Source organism: Dermacentor albipictus, chromosome 1 (assembly GCF_038994185.2).
Source record: "Dermacentor albipictus isolate Rhodes 1998 colony chromosome 1, USDA_Dalb.pri_finalv2, whole genome shotgun sequence".
NCBI lineage: Eukaryota > Metazoa > Arthropoda > Arachnida > Ixodida > Ixodidae > Dermacentor > Dermacentor albipictus.
The window spans coordinates 391,291,395-391,311,929 of record NC_091821.1 but is presented as its reverse complement, the minus strand read 5'-3'; the positions used below and the strand labels follow the sequence as shown (position 1 = coordinate 391,311,929).

Here is a 20,535-nt window from a genome sequence, read left to right as displayed (position 1 = left end):
ACATATGGCGGAGTAGAATGTAATATGTACCTTTCTCATCCTTTCGAGAACGTCAGTAAGATGCAGCTCAAACGGAAATCTTTTTTTCTTTTTCTGTAAATTCCCATCCATTCTTTTACGAGGAAATACTCGGATTCAGACAACGGCACAAGAAGAAACACAGGACAAGAGCTTATGTTTGTGTCATTGTCCCACCTCAGGGACAATGACACAAATCTTCCTCATGTGAACAGACTAGCCCAGCAGCAAATGTTCAAAAACTATACCATTCTTATTCAGCGGTATAGAGATTTTGCTGTCGTGGCCTATAGGGGCAAGTGTTTGACGTGACAACTTGACCGAGATAAATGCACCGTCACTAGCTACTTACCGTCACGTAATACCAATCGCAAATCCTTGTCCTCTTGTCATACATGCTGAACACTATAGATTATTTAATAGCGCAAATCAGATTAGTTGGATTCGTTTGATAGCAACAAGTTAAGTTACTGCGCTAAGACAAAAGAAAAAAACGAAGGAGTACACGAGTCGCGTTGTGATAGAGGGCTCGTGTTGTGCACTCCTTTCTTAGTACTTCGTCCTATAGCATTGAGTTTTCTTTGTTACCATGGGCACTAAATGGTTTTAAGCGTACTAACTGTTGGCACTAACATTCGACTTTGTTGGTCTATTATCAGTCGTAGGTTGTCACGTTTGTTGCTTATCGGAACAATGTATTGCGCTAACGCAGGTCTTTAAAGGTTTGAACGTCACTTTTCATTGACGTTTTTTTCTTCTTCTTTTTTTTTTTTTTTTGTTCGTCAACCTGGCGGTCGGAACTCTTCGGGCAAATATGCAGTGACTAACTACAAAGGAAGTGTGGCTGCCTGCTTCGGCCATCAAGCACCTGTCTGAAATTTCAGATGAGGCTTCATGCATCTTATCTGAAGTAGTAAGCCCTGTATGTAGCAGGCCTGATATCTTCTGTTTCCATTAAAGTGTCCTCTCTCTCCTTCTCTCTGCCGCGGCCCTTCCTAACGTTTTATTATTTTCTGCCTTTTGACTGTGATTCCAGTGCGTTTCTTATATTTTGCAACATAATTCAATGCACACTCTATACACATTATATAAGCACTTGAAGTGGTACCGCAGGAATAAAGGCTTAAAAACGTGAAGCGACATCTATCGAATATTTAAAAAGGCGACATCCGCCGTCTTGTCCAACGGCACAGCAAACTCAATTTTTTCAGTGGACGTACGTCAGAGCTGCAGGAATGGCTGCTACTTTCGCGGTTCAGCCATGTTCTCCCACCGCTGTGTGCTACTATATTTGCAAAGCAAGCAATGTGTGAAAGCAACGTCAGGAAAATAATACCGTTTTCCAGTAATGGATGCAACAAAATGAGCCAATGAAATTCAAACACGTCTCACATAAAAAAGTTGCTGACGCATTTTATGTTGCATACATATACGTAAAAGTAATAGTTAACTTCAGATCTCGTTCCATCGTGCCTGAGTGCGTGCTTACTTTGACGTGTGTAATTATCTTCCGCAAATACTCTTGCTGCTTGTTTGTTTGTCTTCTTCTTTTTTTTTTAACACGTCAGTTCTATTTAACTATACGCTGAGGATTAAAGCTAACAAGGCTAGCCTCCGTATGATAAATTGTTTGAACAATGCTTGTGTTTCGCCGACGACGGCAAATAACCATTTCTTAAGTTCGAGGCACATCTCTTTCGTACAAATGCATTTTGAGTATGTTTATGTCCATTGTTTATAAAACAGAAGCGTGAAGAGTTTCCAGTTTTCGCTGTTAAAGAGGATACCGTGGTTTGCACATGCCGATATGTTGTGGATGGCATTTGTGCCTTAATTCTTCTTCAGGCTGGATGAAAACGAAAGTTTCTGAGAAGATAGAACAACATTCATGGAGACTGCACTTTTGTCCGTACTGGGGCACATAATTCTCTCTGACGACTTCCTAGAAAAGTAAGCGTGCAAGTGTGTTTTTTTATTTTTTATTTATTTATGTATTAGATACTGCGGACACGTGGTCCAAGCAGGGCGGGCGACATATGGTACATACAATGAAAATCAGGTTGACAAAACAAACGGAACTATGAAATTACAACATTACGAAGTGGATTCAATTATACAATTCCATTCGGTTACAGTTCGAGGAAAAAAAGAAAACTTCTTTGGGTTTGCTCTTGCAAAGTAAGGGGTCAATGCATCATGTCTGCGGTGGCGTGTAGTTCTGTTAGATAACTGCGATAAATGTTCAGATGGGTCGAGGGAGAAACTGTTGGTGTGAAGTAGTTTAAGGAATTCAAGTCGCTGTTTCTTTCTTCTAAGTTCGAGTGGTTCAAGGTTCTTAATTTCCATAAGTTCGGTGGAATATTTGTTAAATATAAATCTGACCGCTTTTCTCTGAATTCTCTCAAGACTATTGATGTTAGTTTTTGTGTATGGATCCCAAACTATGCTAGCATATTCCAGCATAGTTCTAATTAGGGAGATGTAGCATAGCATTTTAACGCTACATTGGGGCTTTCTTAAGTTTGTTCCTCAACATGCTTAGTTTTATGAAGGCTGAAGCGCAAGTGTTAGTTATGTGATTATTCCATGACAGTGTATTGTTAAGGGTCATTCTTAGGTATTTATAGCTAGTGGCTTGATGAAGAGGTGATGGACCTAACTTCTATGTATAAATCAGGGACGATTTCTTATGTGTCATTCGCAGTAGTACGCTTTTATCTGTGTTTAGTGTCATTCCCCAGCACCTGCACCATGCAAAAATATTATTTAAACTACAACATAAACTAGTTTGATCATGGAGAGAAACAATATCTTTAAAGAGCACATAATCATCGGCAAATGATCGAATCTGTACACCACCTTCAACCGTGTTACCAATATCATTAATATATAGAACAGAAAGAAGAGGACCGAGCACACTGTTCTGGGGAACACCCGATGTGACCGGAAGGCAGCCCGATTTTTCACCGTTTATCTCAACGAATTGTTTCCGCTTAGACAAGTAAGCAGAAATCCAAGAGATAAACATCTGAGGGATTCCTGTGTTTTCAAGTTTTAGAATTAATTTATCATGAGGTACCGCATCGAATGCCTTACAGAAGTGAAGGAAAATTATGTCTATTTGTCCGTTCTTGTCAAGGGTTGAAACAAAGGAATGAACTACAGGGACCAGCTGATAGTCGAATACCCTCTTCTGAACCCGGGCTGAAAGTTAGTTAAAATTGAATGCCTTTCTAGATATGTGGTTATGCTTTTTGCTATGATATGTTCGATGAGTTTACAGCATGATGACGTCAAAGAAATAGGACGGTAATTTTCTACAAATAGACGGTCTCCATGTTTATGAATTGGTGCTATTCGGGCTTTTCTCCAGTCAGTCGGTAATTCAGACGACAATAATGAAGCACGGAGTATTATAACAAGAAAGTCTGATAAGGTTACAGCGTATCTACGGAGAAACAAATTAGGGGTGTTATCAGGCCCACTTGAACATTTCGGTTTTAGGTTCAGCACCATAGACGGTACACCAGCATACGATATAAAATTCACATCAATCATGACTGTGAATTCGATTTAATGGCATGTTGCACGGTGAGGCAGCAGAAGCTTGGAGATGGATCATGCAGGTCCTATGTATGTCTACAGCCGTGCGCTATAGTACGCTGTGAGGCACACTACGCAATGCGCACCGGTGACGTCAACGTTCAACTTGCGTTTTCGTTTCCCTATAAGTAAAATACGTGTACTTCCAGCAGCGTCTACGGAAGTTCGGCGGGAGCACATCTACTAATTTCTATCTGGAAATTTTCACCTCAGTACCATTCTTTAGCCTGCGTGGATTCTGTCGAAGTCGCTTACACTTCCCCGGCTGCAGTGGTGAACACCCACGCTTACGAGATTCTTTGAAACTTTGTCATTACTGGCGTAAATTTCACCAAAACAATTATGATAATATACGTATATATGTTCGGTCTGCTTGGCATCTTGGGCTCAGGCTGGGCATTCAATACGCCGAATTAATAATATGTGGCTTACTAGTAGTACCAAGGGAAGGCGGGCGCAGTCGAGTGTGGCGCAGGATTGTGCAGAGTGATTAAATTACGAAATTAGCAGGCACAGGGTAGGATTGGCTGGCGCAGAACAAGTGTCAACCAAAGGTAACTAAGAGACGCATTCATAACGCAGTACATTTACACGAAGCGTTGATGATAGGCAAGTATATGTACAAAAGCTTGTGTAGATACGCATAGGCGTAGCACGTGTAAGGGCTCGCGCTCATTCATTCAGGTCGTTAGGGTTCCTTGGTGCGCAGCCGTGTTATTATTATTGCATTCATTGTGATTTCTAGAAAGCATCACGGACACGCTTAGGTGCTTTCCCTTCCAAGGAAAAGCGAAGACTCCCTAAACGGGGACCTGATTGTCGAAACCTACAGAATCATAGTGAACCAAAATCCAATGATGATGGAGCGCTCTCTTGAGTGCGAGCTCTCGAGTGGAAAGCAATGAAAGCCGACCGCCTCGCGCTTCGGATATCTCGTCAACTCCAACAACTCCTTTCTCTGGCGGGACGGAAAAGTTGGGAGGCATTCAATATCGGGACACCCCATCGCGAGGTGGTGTGCGTGTAGACATATTGAGCGCGGACAAAAGGGGCCCCCGGCAAGCCCTCTCTGCACTCACAACAGAACAACCGCTGTATAGAAGGGGAGGGGGGGCTGACTCTACCGAGTACAACCCAGTGGTGCACAGGAGAACACATAAAACAAACGAAGAGAAAGAAGAGCACAAACGAAAGGGTGACGGAGAAGGGATCGAGTGAGTAAGTATACGCCGCCGCGCCATTGTGTAACTCCACATCGCTCCAGTCTGCCGGGCGACAGTGTACGGCATGCGTATGAGCGCGCGCTCAGGACTGAATGAGCCGGGACAAGCGTCCCATCTCAGCCGCCAAGAAAGGCGTCTGTATAAGCGTCCGCCTCGTCCGCAGAATGCGAGTTTGTCCACACGCGGAGATGCGGGAGACTCGTCATTCACACATGTACACGCGCACAGCTTAATTGAACAAAACGCCATCTCGCCTACGACAAAGCCATTTGTTCAGTCGTTGCAAACAAGGGAAACGACGGCGCCGCAGACAGAATTAAGTACAGCGGGTGCCAAATGAAGAGGGAACGCCGCACTGCGGGTCATATGGCCTAACTGTTCTTGCTCAAAGGAGCTTCTAGTAGAGACTCTCCCTTGTTACAGTGACGGCTGCCTCTCAAAGACCGTCGTTCTTTGTGAGAGGCGAATGTACATCGCTTGCTTTCCCGTTTCTCTCTCTCTCTCCTTTTCTTGACGGCTGACAAGGTTTGTTCAAGGCAGTGTAACAAAGGAGCTGTGCAAGTTCTGGTGTTTCAATGTTCGAGATTGCATGGATATGAAGAGATGGCTTGGCCTTATGCAATCTACCGAAAAAAAAACGTGTCATGGCAAAATGCAGTGCAGAGCACGAGTTACTAATTAATGAATACGAGTTGTGCACGTTGAGGTGAAAGCCTTAGAGGTACAGCAGAAGGCCGGGCAAACTGCTTCATCGAACGTGTCGTCAGGGTGGACGCTTTCTCCGGATTTGTGCGCAAGTCGGTCGTGGATGGATGACGGGAGGTGGAAGGGTAAGATACGGAGCAGGCAACAGTGACGCGATGACGTTTGGATGCCTGCGCTGCTTGGAAACATGCAACGGAGGCAAGTAAACCACGTACAGATATAAACGCCTACGCATGCGTCCGCTTTTGTATACCTTAATTTGCAACAGCGACAAACAACTTCGTTGTGCTGCAGCTACGAACCATCCCCCTCTACCCCCCCAACCCCCTACCCTCAATTCATGCACCCACACACCCCGACCCATAGGAGTGCGAGGACACGGGTGTTCAGAGCCCACCGTTTTCATGAATGGCGAAGCAATTCGCGTGGATTCTGCGGAGACAGTCGCAAGCCGCTGAGTGGGTGAAGTGACCCGCCACCGAGAATGAGGGGAGGGGGTGTCGCGGAACGCGAGGCGCGCTGGAGTGGGTACCCGCTTCTGGCGCTGCGTGTATACGCGGCGGCCTCCATCTCGTGGCACAGCTTGCGTGCTGCAAGCGGTGTCGGAAAGAAGAACTTGTCGTCGCCCGCCGTCGAGTGGCGCGGTGCAGGGAGCCGGCAGAAGTGTCCCTTTTCATATTGAAATGGGGGTCGGCCGGGGTTGTATACACACAAGCGGGCTGTAATGCCGCGCCCCTAGCCAGTGGTGCGGCAAAGAGGGAGCAAAAGAAATAGACTCGCGGGCTCGGACCGGGGCAAGGACGCCGCTGTGACGCCATGAAAGGACCTGAGGGGCAAAGGGAGTGGCGGGGAGCGAGTGGTGCGGGGGAAAGACCGCTGCACAGGCTCGTCTCGAGTCGATCGGTAGCATTTTTGCTCCGCCGCTGCTGCGGCGCTTGTGTTGTCCGCGACAGTTGCGCAGAGACGATGGTTCGCACGGCCGTCGTCCTTTTCCACCGCCAAGTGGATTTCCGGAGAGGGTGGGGGGGAGAAAGCTCCTTCTTTGAATCCAAGCGAGCCGCCCGGCGCACGGGGTAATAGCCAGCGCCGAAAAGGAGTGCCGCAGAGCGCGGGACAAAGGACCACAATGGCAACATGGAGGACGACTTGGAGAGAGACGAGTGGCAGCCGGCCGGGCAAGGACTCCGTCCCGACGGAGTTCACAATAACCCGCACTCTGCCATTTTGCTTCCGGGACTGAGGCCGAATAATGCCGCTATTGCGGTGCGAGCACAATCCGCGTGTGTGGGGAGATAGAGAGCTGAGTATATATACGAGAGACGACACGATTTGAGAAGGCCAGAGAATTGGAACTAACTTGCGAGGCTGTTCTTGAAGCTGTCTCTGTGGGGTAGAGCATTTCGTTCTGTGGCATCCTCAGACACTTGCGGTGGGAATAAATGCCCGAAAGAGTTATAAAGAACCCCTCAGGAACGCATTGCGCAAAAAGAGTTTTCTCTGAGCCTTTGACTCCAGCGTCCCCAGCTGTTGGCTTTGCAGATCTCTCCCGGGCTCTTTATTCTGTTGGAACAGCTTGGCTGTGCGAAACAATCTCCATCTGTGATATTGTGTGTGTGTGTGTCTGTGTGTGTGTTTTTTTTTTTTTAGGAGAAGCCGTCAGCCTGTTCTTGTCGCACAGAATCCTGCAAGAACTGTGTTATGAAAACGTGTAGCAAAGCGTGGCAAACAGATTCCAATGTATCGTCAAATCATAAAACTTGTTCTTTTAATTCGTTATTGATAGTACCCTGTGGCAGAAGGTACTTACCGCCACTTCTGCATTAAGCTACTGTTTTCATCACACTTCAACGCGATTGTCTTCAGCGGTGTAGGCAATGGAGAATAATTAAATTTTCCTTCTTTGTTTTCAGGCCTCCTTCTGGGGTAAACCAATATTTTTTTTTTTGGCGCAGAAGTGACAGAAGTGTCGAGATTTGGCACTCTTAGTTGTTTTTTCTTAAGAGGGAGCGCTAGCTCGGGCCCACCTCCGACGCGGTCTATTGAAATAGATGTAAAACGCAGATACGCTTTTTTGAGATAAGCCCTGGACCGATTTTAATGAAATTTGTTGCAGTTGACAGAGAAAGCTAAATTCTAGTGACTGTTGAAGTGGAATTTTTGTTTAGGGCCTGAGTTTTGTTAATATCCAAAAATTCGTAAGTTGGAAAAAAAATAGAGCCTTGAAGTTTACAAATTAATAACTAATAATATTTGGGGTTTTACGTGCCAAAACCACTTTCTGATTATGAGGCACGCCGTAGTGGAGGACTCCGGAAATTTTTGACCACCTGGGGTCCTTTAACGTGCACCTAAATCTAAGCACACGGGTGTTTTCGCATTTCGCCCCCATCGAAATGCGGCCGCCGTGGCCGGGATTCGATCCCGCGACCTCGTGCTCAGCGGCCCAACACCATAGCCACTGAGCAACCACGGCGGGTTACAAATTAATAACTCTGCATCAATAACAGATATCGTTGTTCTGTAAACGGCATCCATTAGATCTTTCAAAGCGGACAAATCCTCTATGTCAATATATATCTTATGTGAATTTATTACGTTGTGTACAAGGTTTATGCAAAAAGTTGTATTTTCATATTACTTATTTTTTTAATATTCATGTGTAACATGTCGATTTTGCCCGCTTTAGATGTACAATCAGATTCAGTGCATAGAATTTTTATATCATTTTTCATTGCTGAGTTACACAGCTCTGAACTTAATAGTGTCGTTTTCTGAAAATGTGCGATTTTTGCCAATATTTAATAAAATATTGACAACCTAAATCGAAAATTCGAAACGAACAGGCACCAGATTTTAATTTTTCTTTTAAATGCAACAAACCTCATCAAATTTGGTGCAGCGGTTGCCTCGAAAAACGAATTCTCCTTTTACATGTATTCAGATAGGAGTACCCGAGCTAAAGCTTCGTCGTGGCTATGGTGTTGGGCTGCTGAGCACGAGGTCGCGGGATCGAATCCCGGCCACGGCGGCCGCATTTCGATGGGGGCGAAATGGGAAAACACCCGTGTACTTAGATTTAGGTGCACGTCAAAGAGCCGCAGGTGGTCGAAATTTCCGGAGTCCTCCACTACGGCGTGCCTTGTAATCAGAAAGTGGTTTTGGCACGTAAAACCGCATAATTTAATTTTTTTTAAAGCTTCGTCTTAACTCATTCCATCAACTCATGGCAGCTAGCCGCGTTCCGCTTTGCCCAACTTCCTTGCCATTCCCTATTGCTACTCTCACTGTATTTCAGTGTGCCAATCACTATTGCTCTACTTCAACCATGACACCAGCAAAACAGGACAGATTTTAATTAGAGAGGGCGGCCGGAGGCGCTCTGTATCTGGGTTTCTATTCTCTACAGCGGAACGGGCAATGGCGGCGAAGAGCAAGGAAAGGATGATGACAATGGTGATGTAGTTGATAAAGCGCAGTGTTATTTCGACGCACAGTGTACGTATGTCCTGAACACTTGCACATCCGAACACATAGCCACCATACTGTACTATAGCTGCTCTCGTTTGAAAATGGCATGTGAACTCCCGTCGCACGAGTCAACTTTGAGGGATTAGAAATGCTAAATAGTAGACGCAGTTAGGAGGACCTGGTATAGCCCAGGTACACTTACCTGGATCTTTTGCTGAAGGTGGTGAGGTAATTTAAGGTCGGCATTGCGCTATTGTGCCTAAGCTTCAATCAGGAGATGAGCCTTGCAGGCTCACCTTTATTACTGCCGCGTTGGAAGTAAATGCACTTAATTTGCGCAGGGGCGATCTCTTCCACAGGGCTGACAGTTGTCATGTCCGGTGACCCACCAAGTCATGGACACACTGCGTTCACCAGCAGATCATGAGTGCTGATGTTGACATGTCGAAGAAGGAACAACCAGGTTTTATTCGGCTCACTGCGACTCATGCCAATGCCGGAGGAACCTCTCTGACGGTAAGCATCGCCTGCGTCTACCTGTATAGCCTACGCGTCAATAATCGTTAATCACGTCCGTCCGTCCGTCCGTCCGTCCGTCCGTCCGTCGGAGAAAACTGTTTATTTCGCAACACATTATTGCTGATTATGATATTTTAATAATTGATAGCTTGAACTAATATTGCTTGTTTGAGCAGACTAAGTGAATGGCCGGAATGGTAACCGTCTTGGCAGAACATGCACGGTGAGAAAACAAACAAGTGCGCTTCTCTGCACAAGAACCTCATTGCGGAGAAGACAGCTTAGACAAGCTCTCCTTAGCGCGATACGTACGCAAGCAGGGAGGCATTCTGAGATACGTCGAACATACTGTACGGAGGCTATAGCTATCGAAAGTCGACTATGATCGCGTGTCGATGTGATGTGTCTGTGTTCCCATTCAAATACTCTTACCACTCCGTTTTTGCCCGACGTTCAGCGCAAGAAGAGCACTTCGTCATATCAGTCATATAAGTCATATCAGCATGACAGTCATATCAAATACAAGTCGCAGTCTGCCCCTGCAAAGCACTACTATGACAAAAAATTAAGTCTATCTTTGTCGTCGGCTTTTATCCTCTCCCTAAAGACCGCAAACGACACTTCGAAAGAGAGAGTTCTCTAAGAGAAAGTCAGGAACGGTTTGTGAGTAAACACATTTATCTCACTGACGCATAACAAACAAAACCGATACAGTATAAGGACGCTTGGTAGTCCCGAGCGACGCGCTTTTACGCGTACACGCCACCAACATCAACGCCTGCAACAAAGCTTGTTCTGCCCTATCAGCAATGAATTCGATGATCTTGTTCATCACTGCTCCAGTAAAAGTTTCTTGGCTGATAAATGCTGAGCTGCTCTCGAGGCATGAAGCAAAAAGTGAACAAAAACGAAGCTCTGTCGAGGGCCGAAATAAATTTTAAACATATATACACGCATAATTTTTTCATCAGTTTAGCCGGAAAGCTTTAAAATTCGTCGATGCGCGTCGCAATCTCTTCGGGAACAGAGAACGGCGTTGCTGTAAGCGCGCGAAGCACCGTTCTCGCCGGCGCCTTCTACAAAGGTCGCCACCCTCTTGGTTATGCGGCTGAAACCACTTGACGATCGAATTCGAGGCATTGGCGGGTATTCGTATTTGTTCTTTAGTGAATGAACGCACACTTGCTGGGCGCTTTCCTCCCCCCCCCCCCCCCCCCCCCCCGTAATTTTGTTTTTCTTCGTTGTGTGGGGTGAATAACGAGCGAGTCTGAGATGGGTAGTATTTAGAGAGCGGTTTAAAAACTGCTCCGCAAGCGCGGAAGTTCTAGCCAAGCTGACTAAAACTCAGCCTTGGCAACGAAATAAATGGGCGCATCGAAAGTGGCGCGTGATCTTGTTGCGTCCCGCTGTATGTACGAAGCTGCGGAGATGCGTCGCGACAGTAAGCGCTCCAGGAGAAAAGTGCGCGGACGGGACAAAATGTACAAACACCGCGCGCGCTCTCTCCTCACGCGCTATCTGCAGCCCATAACCGCGCTCAATGCCCGGGCAGCTCATCTAGCGAGAGACGCGGCATTTCGGCCGGTGATAGAGTGCACGCTTCACTACGAAACGAGCACATCGTGCAAATATACACGTTTTTTTTTCTGCTTTTCGCCCGGGTTTTCAAAGAGGCCCGCGATATCCGAGAAAAGTGCGCGAAGGGATAGACTCAAAGGGGGGCGTCTCCACGCGCGCGATACGGAGCTCAAGGGACCAACTATGGGCGAACCGCAAGGAGCGGCAAGCAATGTTTGACACGCCAGTGAGTGAGTGTTCATGGCATATATATATATGCGAGGACGCGCTGTATGATCGGCCATTCTGTAAGCGCAGCTCGCACGCCCGATATGGGAGACGCGCAAAGAACACGTGTGCGAGAGAGCGCGAGCGAAGAAGCACAGCGCCGATATGGGTATGTGTGCGACTGAAAAGAGCATGCACGCTTGTCAGTGAAGAAGACGAGGAGGGCGGGCGTCGCGAGGCAAGATTTGCGCCCAAGAATAATCAGGCGCATAAACAGGCAGAAAAATACCGCCCGATCGAGCGGCGCCTTTTTTCGTCCTTCTTCGAGCCCCGGCTTTCTTGTAATAACACCCGCATCCAGAGGGCTTATCCCTTACAAACTGCGCGAGGAAAGACTGCAGGCTCCCGCAGTTTGGGTCAATAAATCTTACTTTCTTCTCGGCCCTTTATCGAGCGCAGTTGAGCGCGGGATATCGCGCAACTGTTGTTGGCTGATGCGCTTCAACATTGCCCAGCAAAGCTCTCCCCCTCCCCTCCCTCCCCAACACGCGCACCTCCTCCCTTTTCTTAACCTGCGAACGCATGTACAGCCACACATACTTCTTTTACTTTTGCTGCGTAGCAAAATAAGCGAACAACTAAACCTGCATCTCCACACGGCGTTTTTTTGTTTGTTTGTTTGTTCTGGCGCTTCCAGCCGATGGCACACATCCATCAACTGTCGAAAATTTTGCGGAATCACAAAAGCCGCGCCGCCCAGCTGCTTCCAACCTTCGCTCGATCTGCGCACTTTTGTCGGCGGCACGCGTGTGAACGTGTACACCGTACACGCTCCTTCCGCTCGCTGTTGTTGCGAGAACTTCGTATGCAATCACGGCCCGCAGGCACACCTGACGATTCTCGGAATTCGAGGCGCGCATTCCTTTCGCGTGTCGCCGAACTTATCCGTGAAAGCGCGAACCGACGAAGGAGCATTGCGAGCGTATACTCCGACGTGTTGTAAACACGTATAGCTGTCGAATTTATGTCAGATTGTCTTCCCGAGGCTCAGGCGTCTCTGTGTGGGCACTGAGGCGCTGAGGGTATTGTGGTGCGCTTGTTTCAGTTTTCCCGCGCTTTTCGAAGGAAGGCGATTAATGCATCTTTTACGCGGGTCTATATAGCGTACGCGTGTGCTGGCAGAAGGCGCAACATACTTGAAGCAAACACTGCAGCTGTTAATAATTGCCTTGCCGCCACTTCTTCTTCTATCCTGTACACGAGCTTTAAGGTGCCCAGGCTGGGAATACTGGTCCTTAATTTTGTAAAAGACGCAGTGTTTTTTAATCGGAAGAAAATGTTCAGGGGTCCCCCTTAAGAATAGAATCTCAAATAAATGTAAGACAAGAAAGGTTCCACCAACTGCATGCAGTTTATAAATGAAACGTCCATTGCGCAAAATTCATTTTACAGGGATCAATAGGCCTCGTCTAACGACTTCCGAGTGCATGCATCTTTGTATAGTTGTCTAGAAGTTCGTAGTTCAGTGCTGGTCCTGTATGTCTCTCTTCTCACACCGTTTAGCTTGCGGCGTGTTACTGTTACGAGTAGTAAACAACAGAATACACTTCTTGCCCGTCGTGTTTATTTTTTTTTTCAGTGTCGCCTCAGAATTCCAGACTTCAGCTGTCCTCCGAGGCAGCTCGAGAACAATTACTAAACAAAAACGAGCTCGCTGACGAGGAGGCAAATATGGCCCATAATGAAGCGTCCTTCACAATTTCGCGATCCTATGCCTAATACACTATATTGTGCGAAGATACTGGGACATATTAAGCAAAGAAAGGTCACCATTCATCACCATATTTTCGGACTCGACGCAGATACGCAACTGAAGTTACAGCCCGCAAAAAAATGGCGCCCTACAAGGTCGCTGGACAGGTTACGACTATAGGCGTGTGGTTCATTCAGCTACCTTTATCGGCCGCGCAGGAAGTCTGGCTGCGATCAGTGCGATAGACCCGAGACTCTGGACACGCGCCGTGGATATGTCCGAGGCATGCTGTGGAAAGACGATATAGCTGACAGAGCTTTTGTGTCAATGTCCATCAACCAACCTTCGCTTGAAAAGGCTCTTTTGGGGCCTTGGCCGGACCCTTGGCGTAGGCGTGATATTCGAAAAGCTATCAATAAATGAAATCCTTCCACGGAGCTTTCCTGGATTTGAAACTTTGAAGAGTCTTCCCTGTTCACGTTCATTCGCCGCCGTTCTTGATCTCAGCAAGGCGTTTTACTCTTTTCTCCTCTTACTCCTTTTCTCCTTCCCCAATTTTGAGTAGAATGTCGAAACGTTGATTGCGGCTAACCTCTCAGATTTTCTATCATAATTAATGTCGCTCTCTTTCTGTAGAAACTTCATGTACGCATGGCAACTACAGCCAAACGCCTTTATAACGTAGTGCTTAGGACCTACAAAATATTTCTTTATATAGATCACTCCGTTGTAAAAGTCGCGCATGATGCATGCAGCTCGCAATAGAGCAGTTAAGCATGTTCAACAAAAGAAAACCTTTATTTTACGGGAATTCAAAAGAAATTGCAATGAGTCGCATTTTCTTTTTTTTTTTGCGCAATTCGTATGACGGAGTGTGCGGTTGCAGCCAACCTTACGATGCATCGAATTTCACAGCATGATCAGTGGCGAAACGCAGGAGCTACGCAAGGCAAAGCTGCGGATCGTCGACTGCCGCCATTGCAAGTCAACATTCTTGACGCGCTTACAGGACCTTCATCTCTGTGGCCTTCATTCATATTCTCGCCCTTTCCGCCCAATAGATGGGTTTGAAGTCATTTTCAATTAAGATTACATCATCCTATATCATGCTATATCATCATCAGCTGCAACGTATTCGTCTGCCATCGCTCCCGCTGAAACATTATACGGCAAGCAGCAAACGAGTCGAGCGATTCCAGGAACAGTGCAGCAGTACACGCTTGGTCTATGTGGCGTCTCAGCTATACGTTAGCCAAGCTTTTCATCGAAAAAATGCAACGTTAAGAAAACATTGGTGCAGACTGCCATTATAAGACCTATACGGTGTTCAGTTGTCAAACCTCCGACGACTGAACACCATAGGCATTACAAGTGTATCTTGCACCGTGTTATATTGATTGTCTTTTTGAACAGCTCGGCTACTATTAGCTGAGAGACACGGCATATACATATTCGTTCCCCTGACATTTAACCGTTGTATAGGACAGGGCCACGAGGACCCTTGTCCGGGCTAATGATGCTTTCGTTCGCTAGAGCTGCTCAAGACTGACCAGCCGCCTTGCCTCATACATTATCTCCGCTATAACATGCCGACGACATCTGCGTCTCGCCGACTGGTGTGACGCGTACTCAAGCGCGTGCAAGGCTGCAAAAATCTGCGACGTTCATATCGACGTACCTTGGGGAACAAGGCCTCAGGATGTCTGCCGAAAATTGTGCATTGGTGGCATTTAGCCGGAAGCCAATAACTTCGTACGCCTTATCCATCGATGGGCAAAATAGCTCTTATGTAAGGACGCACAGGTCATGGGTAATGATGGACCGTGATCTACGTTGGAGTCCCCATGTTGCCCACCTAAAGAAGCGCCTGACAGCCATCTCTCATCTTTTCAAGTTCCTTGGAGGAAAAGCATGGTGTACTTCAGTACACGTGATGATGCAACTGTACTGGACGCTTGTTTCTCAGGCATCTGAGGTGCAGCTTGGCAGTGATAGCTGACCAATAACGGCAGAAATAACATCCGTCCACTCGAAAGTGCTCAGGCTCGGGTGCTTAGGGTTTGCCTTGGCTGTCACGATGTACATCAACGCATGAAACTATTGCAATTGAGCGAGATTCACGTTGTTGTGGAGGTGCTCAGATAACACGGCAGGCACCTTGCTCGATCGCCCCTCTCCGCTATTTCCCTTCACTGCCAGAAGACCGATCGCGTGCCTCTTTTTGTCAGACGATACTGCACTATATACTCACGTGTCTCGTGCATTTCTTGCTTCTGCTTGAATCCGAATTATATTTGATGAACGATACGGTGGATCTCGGAACACACGATGGCTCTCATATTTTTCGAGTAAACACTGTGAGCCGCCAAAATCTCGACAACGAAAACGAGTGACAAACTGAAAAGGGTAGCATCCTGCGTCTATATTTCCGTTCATGAGACGCCATATGCTATTTATGTATTTCTTGGAACATCACTTAGCCTGAGAGCCACAGTATCGTTATACGTCCAAGAAAGCTTCATTCGCATATACAAAGAGGCTTATTTTCTATCGCTGCTTCTTAGTCGAAGCATGTAGAACATGACGCACACTGGAAACCTTCCAACGTATTTTTCGCCTGAGCTGCGTGGCGGCTTAAAGGGAAAAAATCAAGAATGACGGCGTGCTGCTTTCTTTATTTCCACTGAATTCCTGAGCGCGTTCAACTCAGCCATCCACGCGAGGCAAAATAACGTCTGTTTTAGTAACAGCCATTTAGTCCTAGCATCCGTTGAAAAAAAAAAAGCTCCTCTCTATAAGCCGCGTATCGTGCACTGTATACCTTATGAAAAAAGCCCATTCACATCTTCGCCGATTAGCCCGTACACACCTCTGATTCAGCAGCACATCGAGAAAACTGAACGCAGGAACGGCGAGGAACAACGACAATGTAGTGCAGAAAAAAATAATCATGACATTCCAGAGCAAGTCTTCGGAAACTGCAGAACACGCGCAGGGTATGGTTGTTACGTATACGACCACGGCTTTTTCAAGTGGGGGCCTCTGTTGCATTGTTTCCATGTAGTCGACTCGATCGGTTGAGCCGCCGCAAGCCTGAACAGAGAGGTCTGAACACGTTAGCACGCTTATCGTCAACCGTATCGACTCGAGCGAGTCAACAGCCCATCTTCCGTCGAGCCGAGTGAGCCCACAGCCCAACTTTCCTTAACATTTGCTGCGAGCCTTCTCCATTGCAACTATAGTTGGAATAACAGATTTGCTGTCGAACAGACAGAAGTTAAATCGATAGCTTCTGCGACCCCGAAAGCACGACACGTGGCCTGTGAATCTTACTTGTTATTTTTCTTTTCTTTGTTTCACAATTCAACTTTTCCCTGACTTGTGCTTCGTCATCCACTTCTTCACGGTTGTCACTGCATTTGGGACAGCACGGCGCCTGAACAACATTCCCAATGTTTCTTTCAAATTTGATTGCGCTAGCCACAATGATTCTTTCACTAAGCTCGAGGTGACATTCAGAGCGGACGTTTAGAACGCACATTCTCCGCGACATCTAGTCGCACAGCTATACCTCTCTGTTGTAAAAAGAAAGGGAAACAAAGAACTTTTTTTTTCGACGGTTTCAAGGACCGTCAGCGAGCTATGTTCACCACTTCTAGCTAGGTCACTGATGCAAAACTTGATTAATCTCAACTAGCCCTTGGGATGAAGCCCACATGCACGGGAGCGAGGAGTGCTGACTGGTTCCCATCTTGCTACGGGATAATCGGTGCGCCTATCTTGAGCAATGCCGGTACGTTGCCGTGCCCTAGCTCGCAGCAGGCAATCCCCCTTCCCGTTCTCCAGTGCGCGGAAAGACCACGGCAAGATCACGTCACTTTAAATATCTCAAATAAAAGTGTTACCTCAAGCAAGGCTGCTTGCATGACTACACTTCTATAGCATCATATAAGCACGTATTACCTTGAGCAGAGGCTTGGTAAACTAGGAAAGCGAATGGCGACTCCCCTTCATATGCTTGTACAAGCTCCCAATGGCAGCGTCATGTCGGTGCTATATGGACCGCATAGATAGATACGTGTAATTTGAATATAATAGAAAAAGTGCCTACCAACCTTTGATAGCATGTAAACGAGCGGATTCCTTGAAAATAGAGTGACACCCATGGCATCACACCTGTGGGATCGGCGAAGAGTTCTGGGCGCCAAATGCAAGATTTGGAGCTTATCCCTTACTCCTATCGTTATCGCGGAGATCCCCTTGGCACCTGCCTTGTTTGATCACGAGGCGACGCGTCCATTGCTTGCCTCAGCTGTCTTTGTTGCTCCAGTGTTTGTTCTTGTCGTGCACACGATCTAAAGCGTAAATGTTCTGTGCACAATAATCCAGTGTTTACAATATTCGGCCAGTATCGTAGACGACGACCGGGTGGAGGACACGAAGCCTTGGCCACAGCTTCAAAAATACATGTAAACACTTTCAGAGCGCACCGCACCTTCTCCAATTGGTACGAGCGGCGTATATGCGCCGTTTGTACTAGAAGCGGGTCTACAAATGCATCCCAAGCTATTCGAATTTTCGGTTTCAGAATTAAACCGGGATCAGTGACTATTGCTCTTCGTCCTTTATTTGACAATCACTTTGAAGCAGCAGTCTGTCGTGTCTATGACTCAGTAACATTCGTAGCTGCCGTCACTATCATATGGTTCCTTCTCTGCCTATAATCACTCGCGGGTGTTGTCAGTTGCGGTAGAGTTTTTCTTGCCGCTTACAAGTTCTGTAATTTGTAGTAGATTGTACAGCAAACTTGTATTATCGCTAGTCACTCGCTTACTCTACGGATCGTCGCAAATGCGTTCAGCTTCGAACATTGGTGTGCTGTCAGCGTAAGTCCGTTATTCATGCTTCGGCGCATTGATTCAAGAGTGTGTCCGTTTACTTATTATTAATACGCAGGGGATATAAAGTACGTTAACTTTGGTGTGAGTTGGCGCAGATATGTGCAGATAACATGCGAGAACTCACTGTGCCAGGAAGCGGTGCTACTCCCTTTGTCACTATGCACCGAGCGGTATACTCACTCTTGCCGACGTGCCGGTGTCGAATTCCTTCTTTTTTTTGGAGGCTAGCGATGCAATGCTAACGCTATCGCATGGGTGAATTTTATTATCCTCGAGGATAGCCGTGAATCATGGAATACCGGCAACACAGGCAGTACTGCTGCAGGCATCAGCTGTCCGTGAACTTGACGACACAGATTCATTCCATTGCTTAAAATGACAATCACTATTTGTGCAGCCAACTACTGCACAGGCCTTCCCTCTCGCACTCTCCTCATATTGCAGGATGAATGCAGCACATTGCAATACATAGGGGACACCGCGTTGCATTTCCGACAGCTGATCGCGCAATAGCAGGGCAGAAGCGGCAATGGTTAACCTTGAGGAAACAGGCGGCGCGTCGCCGAAAGCGCCATCTGGGCCCTCTAGAGCGTGCATCTCCAAATTTTTCGGCCAGTGGGCCGGATCGGTGACCAGTGATGGTGTTTGGGGCAGGACAATAAAGACTTAAATAAATATTAGCGAAAATAAATTCGTAAGCATAAGTAACTGCACTGACTCATATAGACCAGTAGGTTTGTTCCAATTAATCGGCGTTCTTTATTCAAATAATTTCATAATTTAATTAGTTACGTTGGCATTCGCCAATGACATGCAAAAAGAAGGAGCAAAATAACTTCGTTAGGATTAGCCTAACATTAGCATTAGCATAAAGTGCTGATGGTTCGCAGTCATTCTATTTGCACCAAGCAGATATTTACATTACGTTGAGGTGGTCTTGGAAATGTCACCATCATTTACAAAGGGCCGCTCCTTTTATTCTTTTTTGCTCTTGTGCCGTTACTGTAACTCCGGCAATTGTACGAATCCGTTTTGACTTTTGTGCATAGCGTTTACGCTTCGCTATATAGTATAGAAGCGTAGGCCAGTTGGTGTAGCATCGTCATCACTAAAATCACGCGATACGCGGGACAGAGAACGTTGCTTCGTATTGGTCTGTCGCATTGCGCCGTTTTGTCCTAGACAACGTTCACATTATAAGATATTAAAACTACTCGTGTGTGTTGGATTTTAAGCTTACTTTTAATAAAGCTAGACTTAGAAATCTTATGCGAAAACGCGTTTCAAAAAACCACCCTTTCTTTTTTTTCTTTTTTTCAGATCTCCATGAACCTATAACCATGAGGCCTTAATTCATATATTTTGTAGTATGGTTCGTGTGAACGATAACTATTGCTGTACTGGACAGGTTACCTTTTAGGGCAAGGATTTTCGGGCGGCGCACTAGTTAAGCTAATTTTCTTGAGCGATTGAACGGATTAACTTGCCTGGAAAAATTAACAGCGAATGAGCCACAAATAAAGTACTCGGTAATTAACTTACCAAATTGTCACGCCCTAAAACGTAAGCCTTTCATCTCAGGTTTTCAAGTGTGGCAAAAAGAAATATTAAATAAAATAAACAATCTAAGGCAGGTGGTTACAAGTGATTTATGGGGAAGCTCTCTATTTGTTTAATAACCGAATTGTATAGTTGGGATGCAGAACACATCGAACATAAATAAAAGGCCTTCTATAGCACGCACGAACCTCCGTAGGGACCTCGCAATATTTAGAGAGAACAGCAGATGAATCTAAATAGCACGTACGGCAATGGGAATGTGCGACAGCACTGAAACAGTAAGGATCGAAGCATAATTAATACGCATGTGCTTGAATGAAAATTTAGCATAATTACGGAGGCTTTAAATTTTCAACTGAGATTGAAGGTGCTCGCTGACTACACACAATGTATAAAAGACTGTAGTATCAGAATGTCATCGAACGGAACGGATACGAATTGCAACACATTAAACCAGAAACAGCTGATTAAAATATCAAAGGTGAGAATCACGCCAATAAATAAATATGGAGTTGAATTCTAACACAGGAAAAACAGGAGGGAGGAAAATATTTACGCGTTTAGATTAGCATATTTGCCCATTTGTATTACCAACATGCCTCTCTCTGCGGGCAACTTTATGCAGACTGGACTCGAGACCTTTCACCGAGTCAAAGATACTCGGACCGTGGCCACACCCGTCACTGGCTCGAAAAGCGATTCGTGCACTAGTGCGGTACTTGAAGTGCACGGGCTTAACAGACCGTTTATAGTGTCCTTGTGTATGGTGTCCCTCCCACACGTACTCAGTGTTTACTCTCTACCTTTCTTCCGCTTTCTATTCCCCTTTCCCCCACCCCCAGTGTAGGGTAGCAAACCGGATGCTGTTCTGGTTGACCTCCCTGCCTTTCCTACCCTTGTTTTCTCTCTTACTACCAAGAGAGAGAAAGAGAAAGAAAGAGCAAGGACAGGAAAGGCAGGGAGGTCAACAATACTAAGAATGCAAATGGGGAAGCATGTT

General features: G+C 46.3%; 1 protein-coding gene across 6 annotated transcripts in view; it reads left to right on the top strand.

Moving 5' to 3' along the window:
• The window catches only part of LOC135914339 (progranulin-like), a 538,683-nt gene that overhangs the window by 218,953 nt on the left and 299,195 nt on the right, over nucleotides 1–20,535 (top strand). For 3 of the 6 annotated variants that reach the window (XR_011511401.1, XR_011511402.1, XR_011511400.1), the window contains exon 2: nucleotides 9,359–9,533. The exons of the other annotated variants lie outside the window; for them this stretch is intronic. The gene's annotated coding sequence lies outside the window, so the exon portion shown is untranslated. The remainder of the gene's footprint in view (nucleotides 1–9,358; nucleotides 9,534–20,535) is intronic. 6 annotated transcript variants of the gene reach the window in all.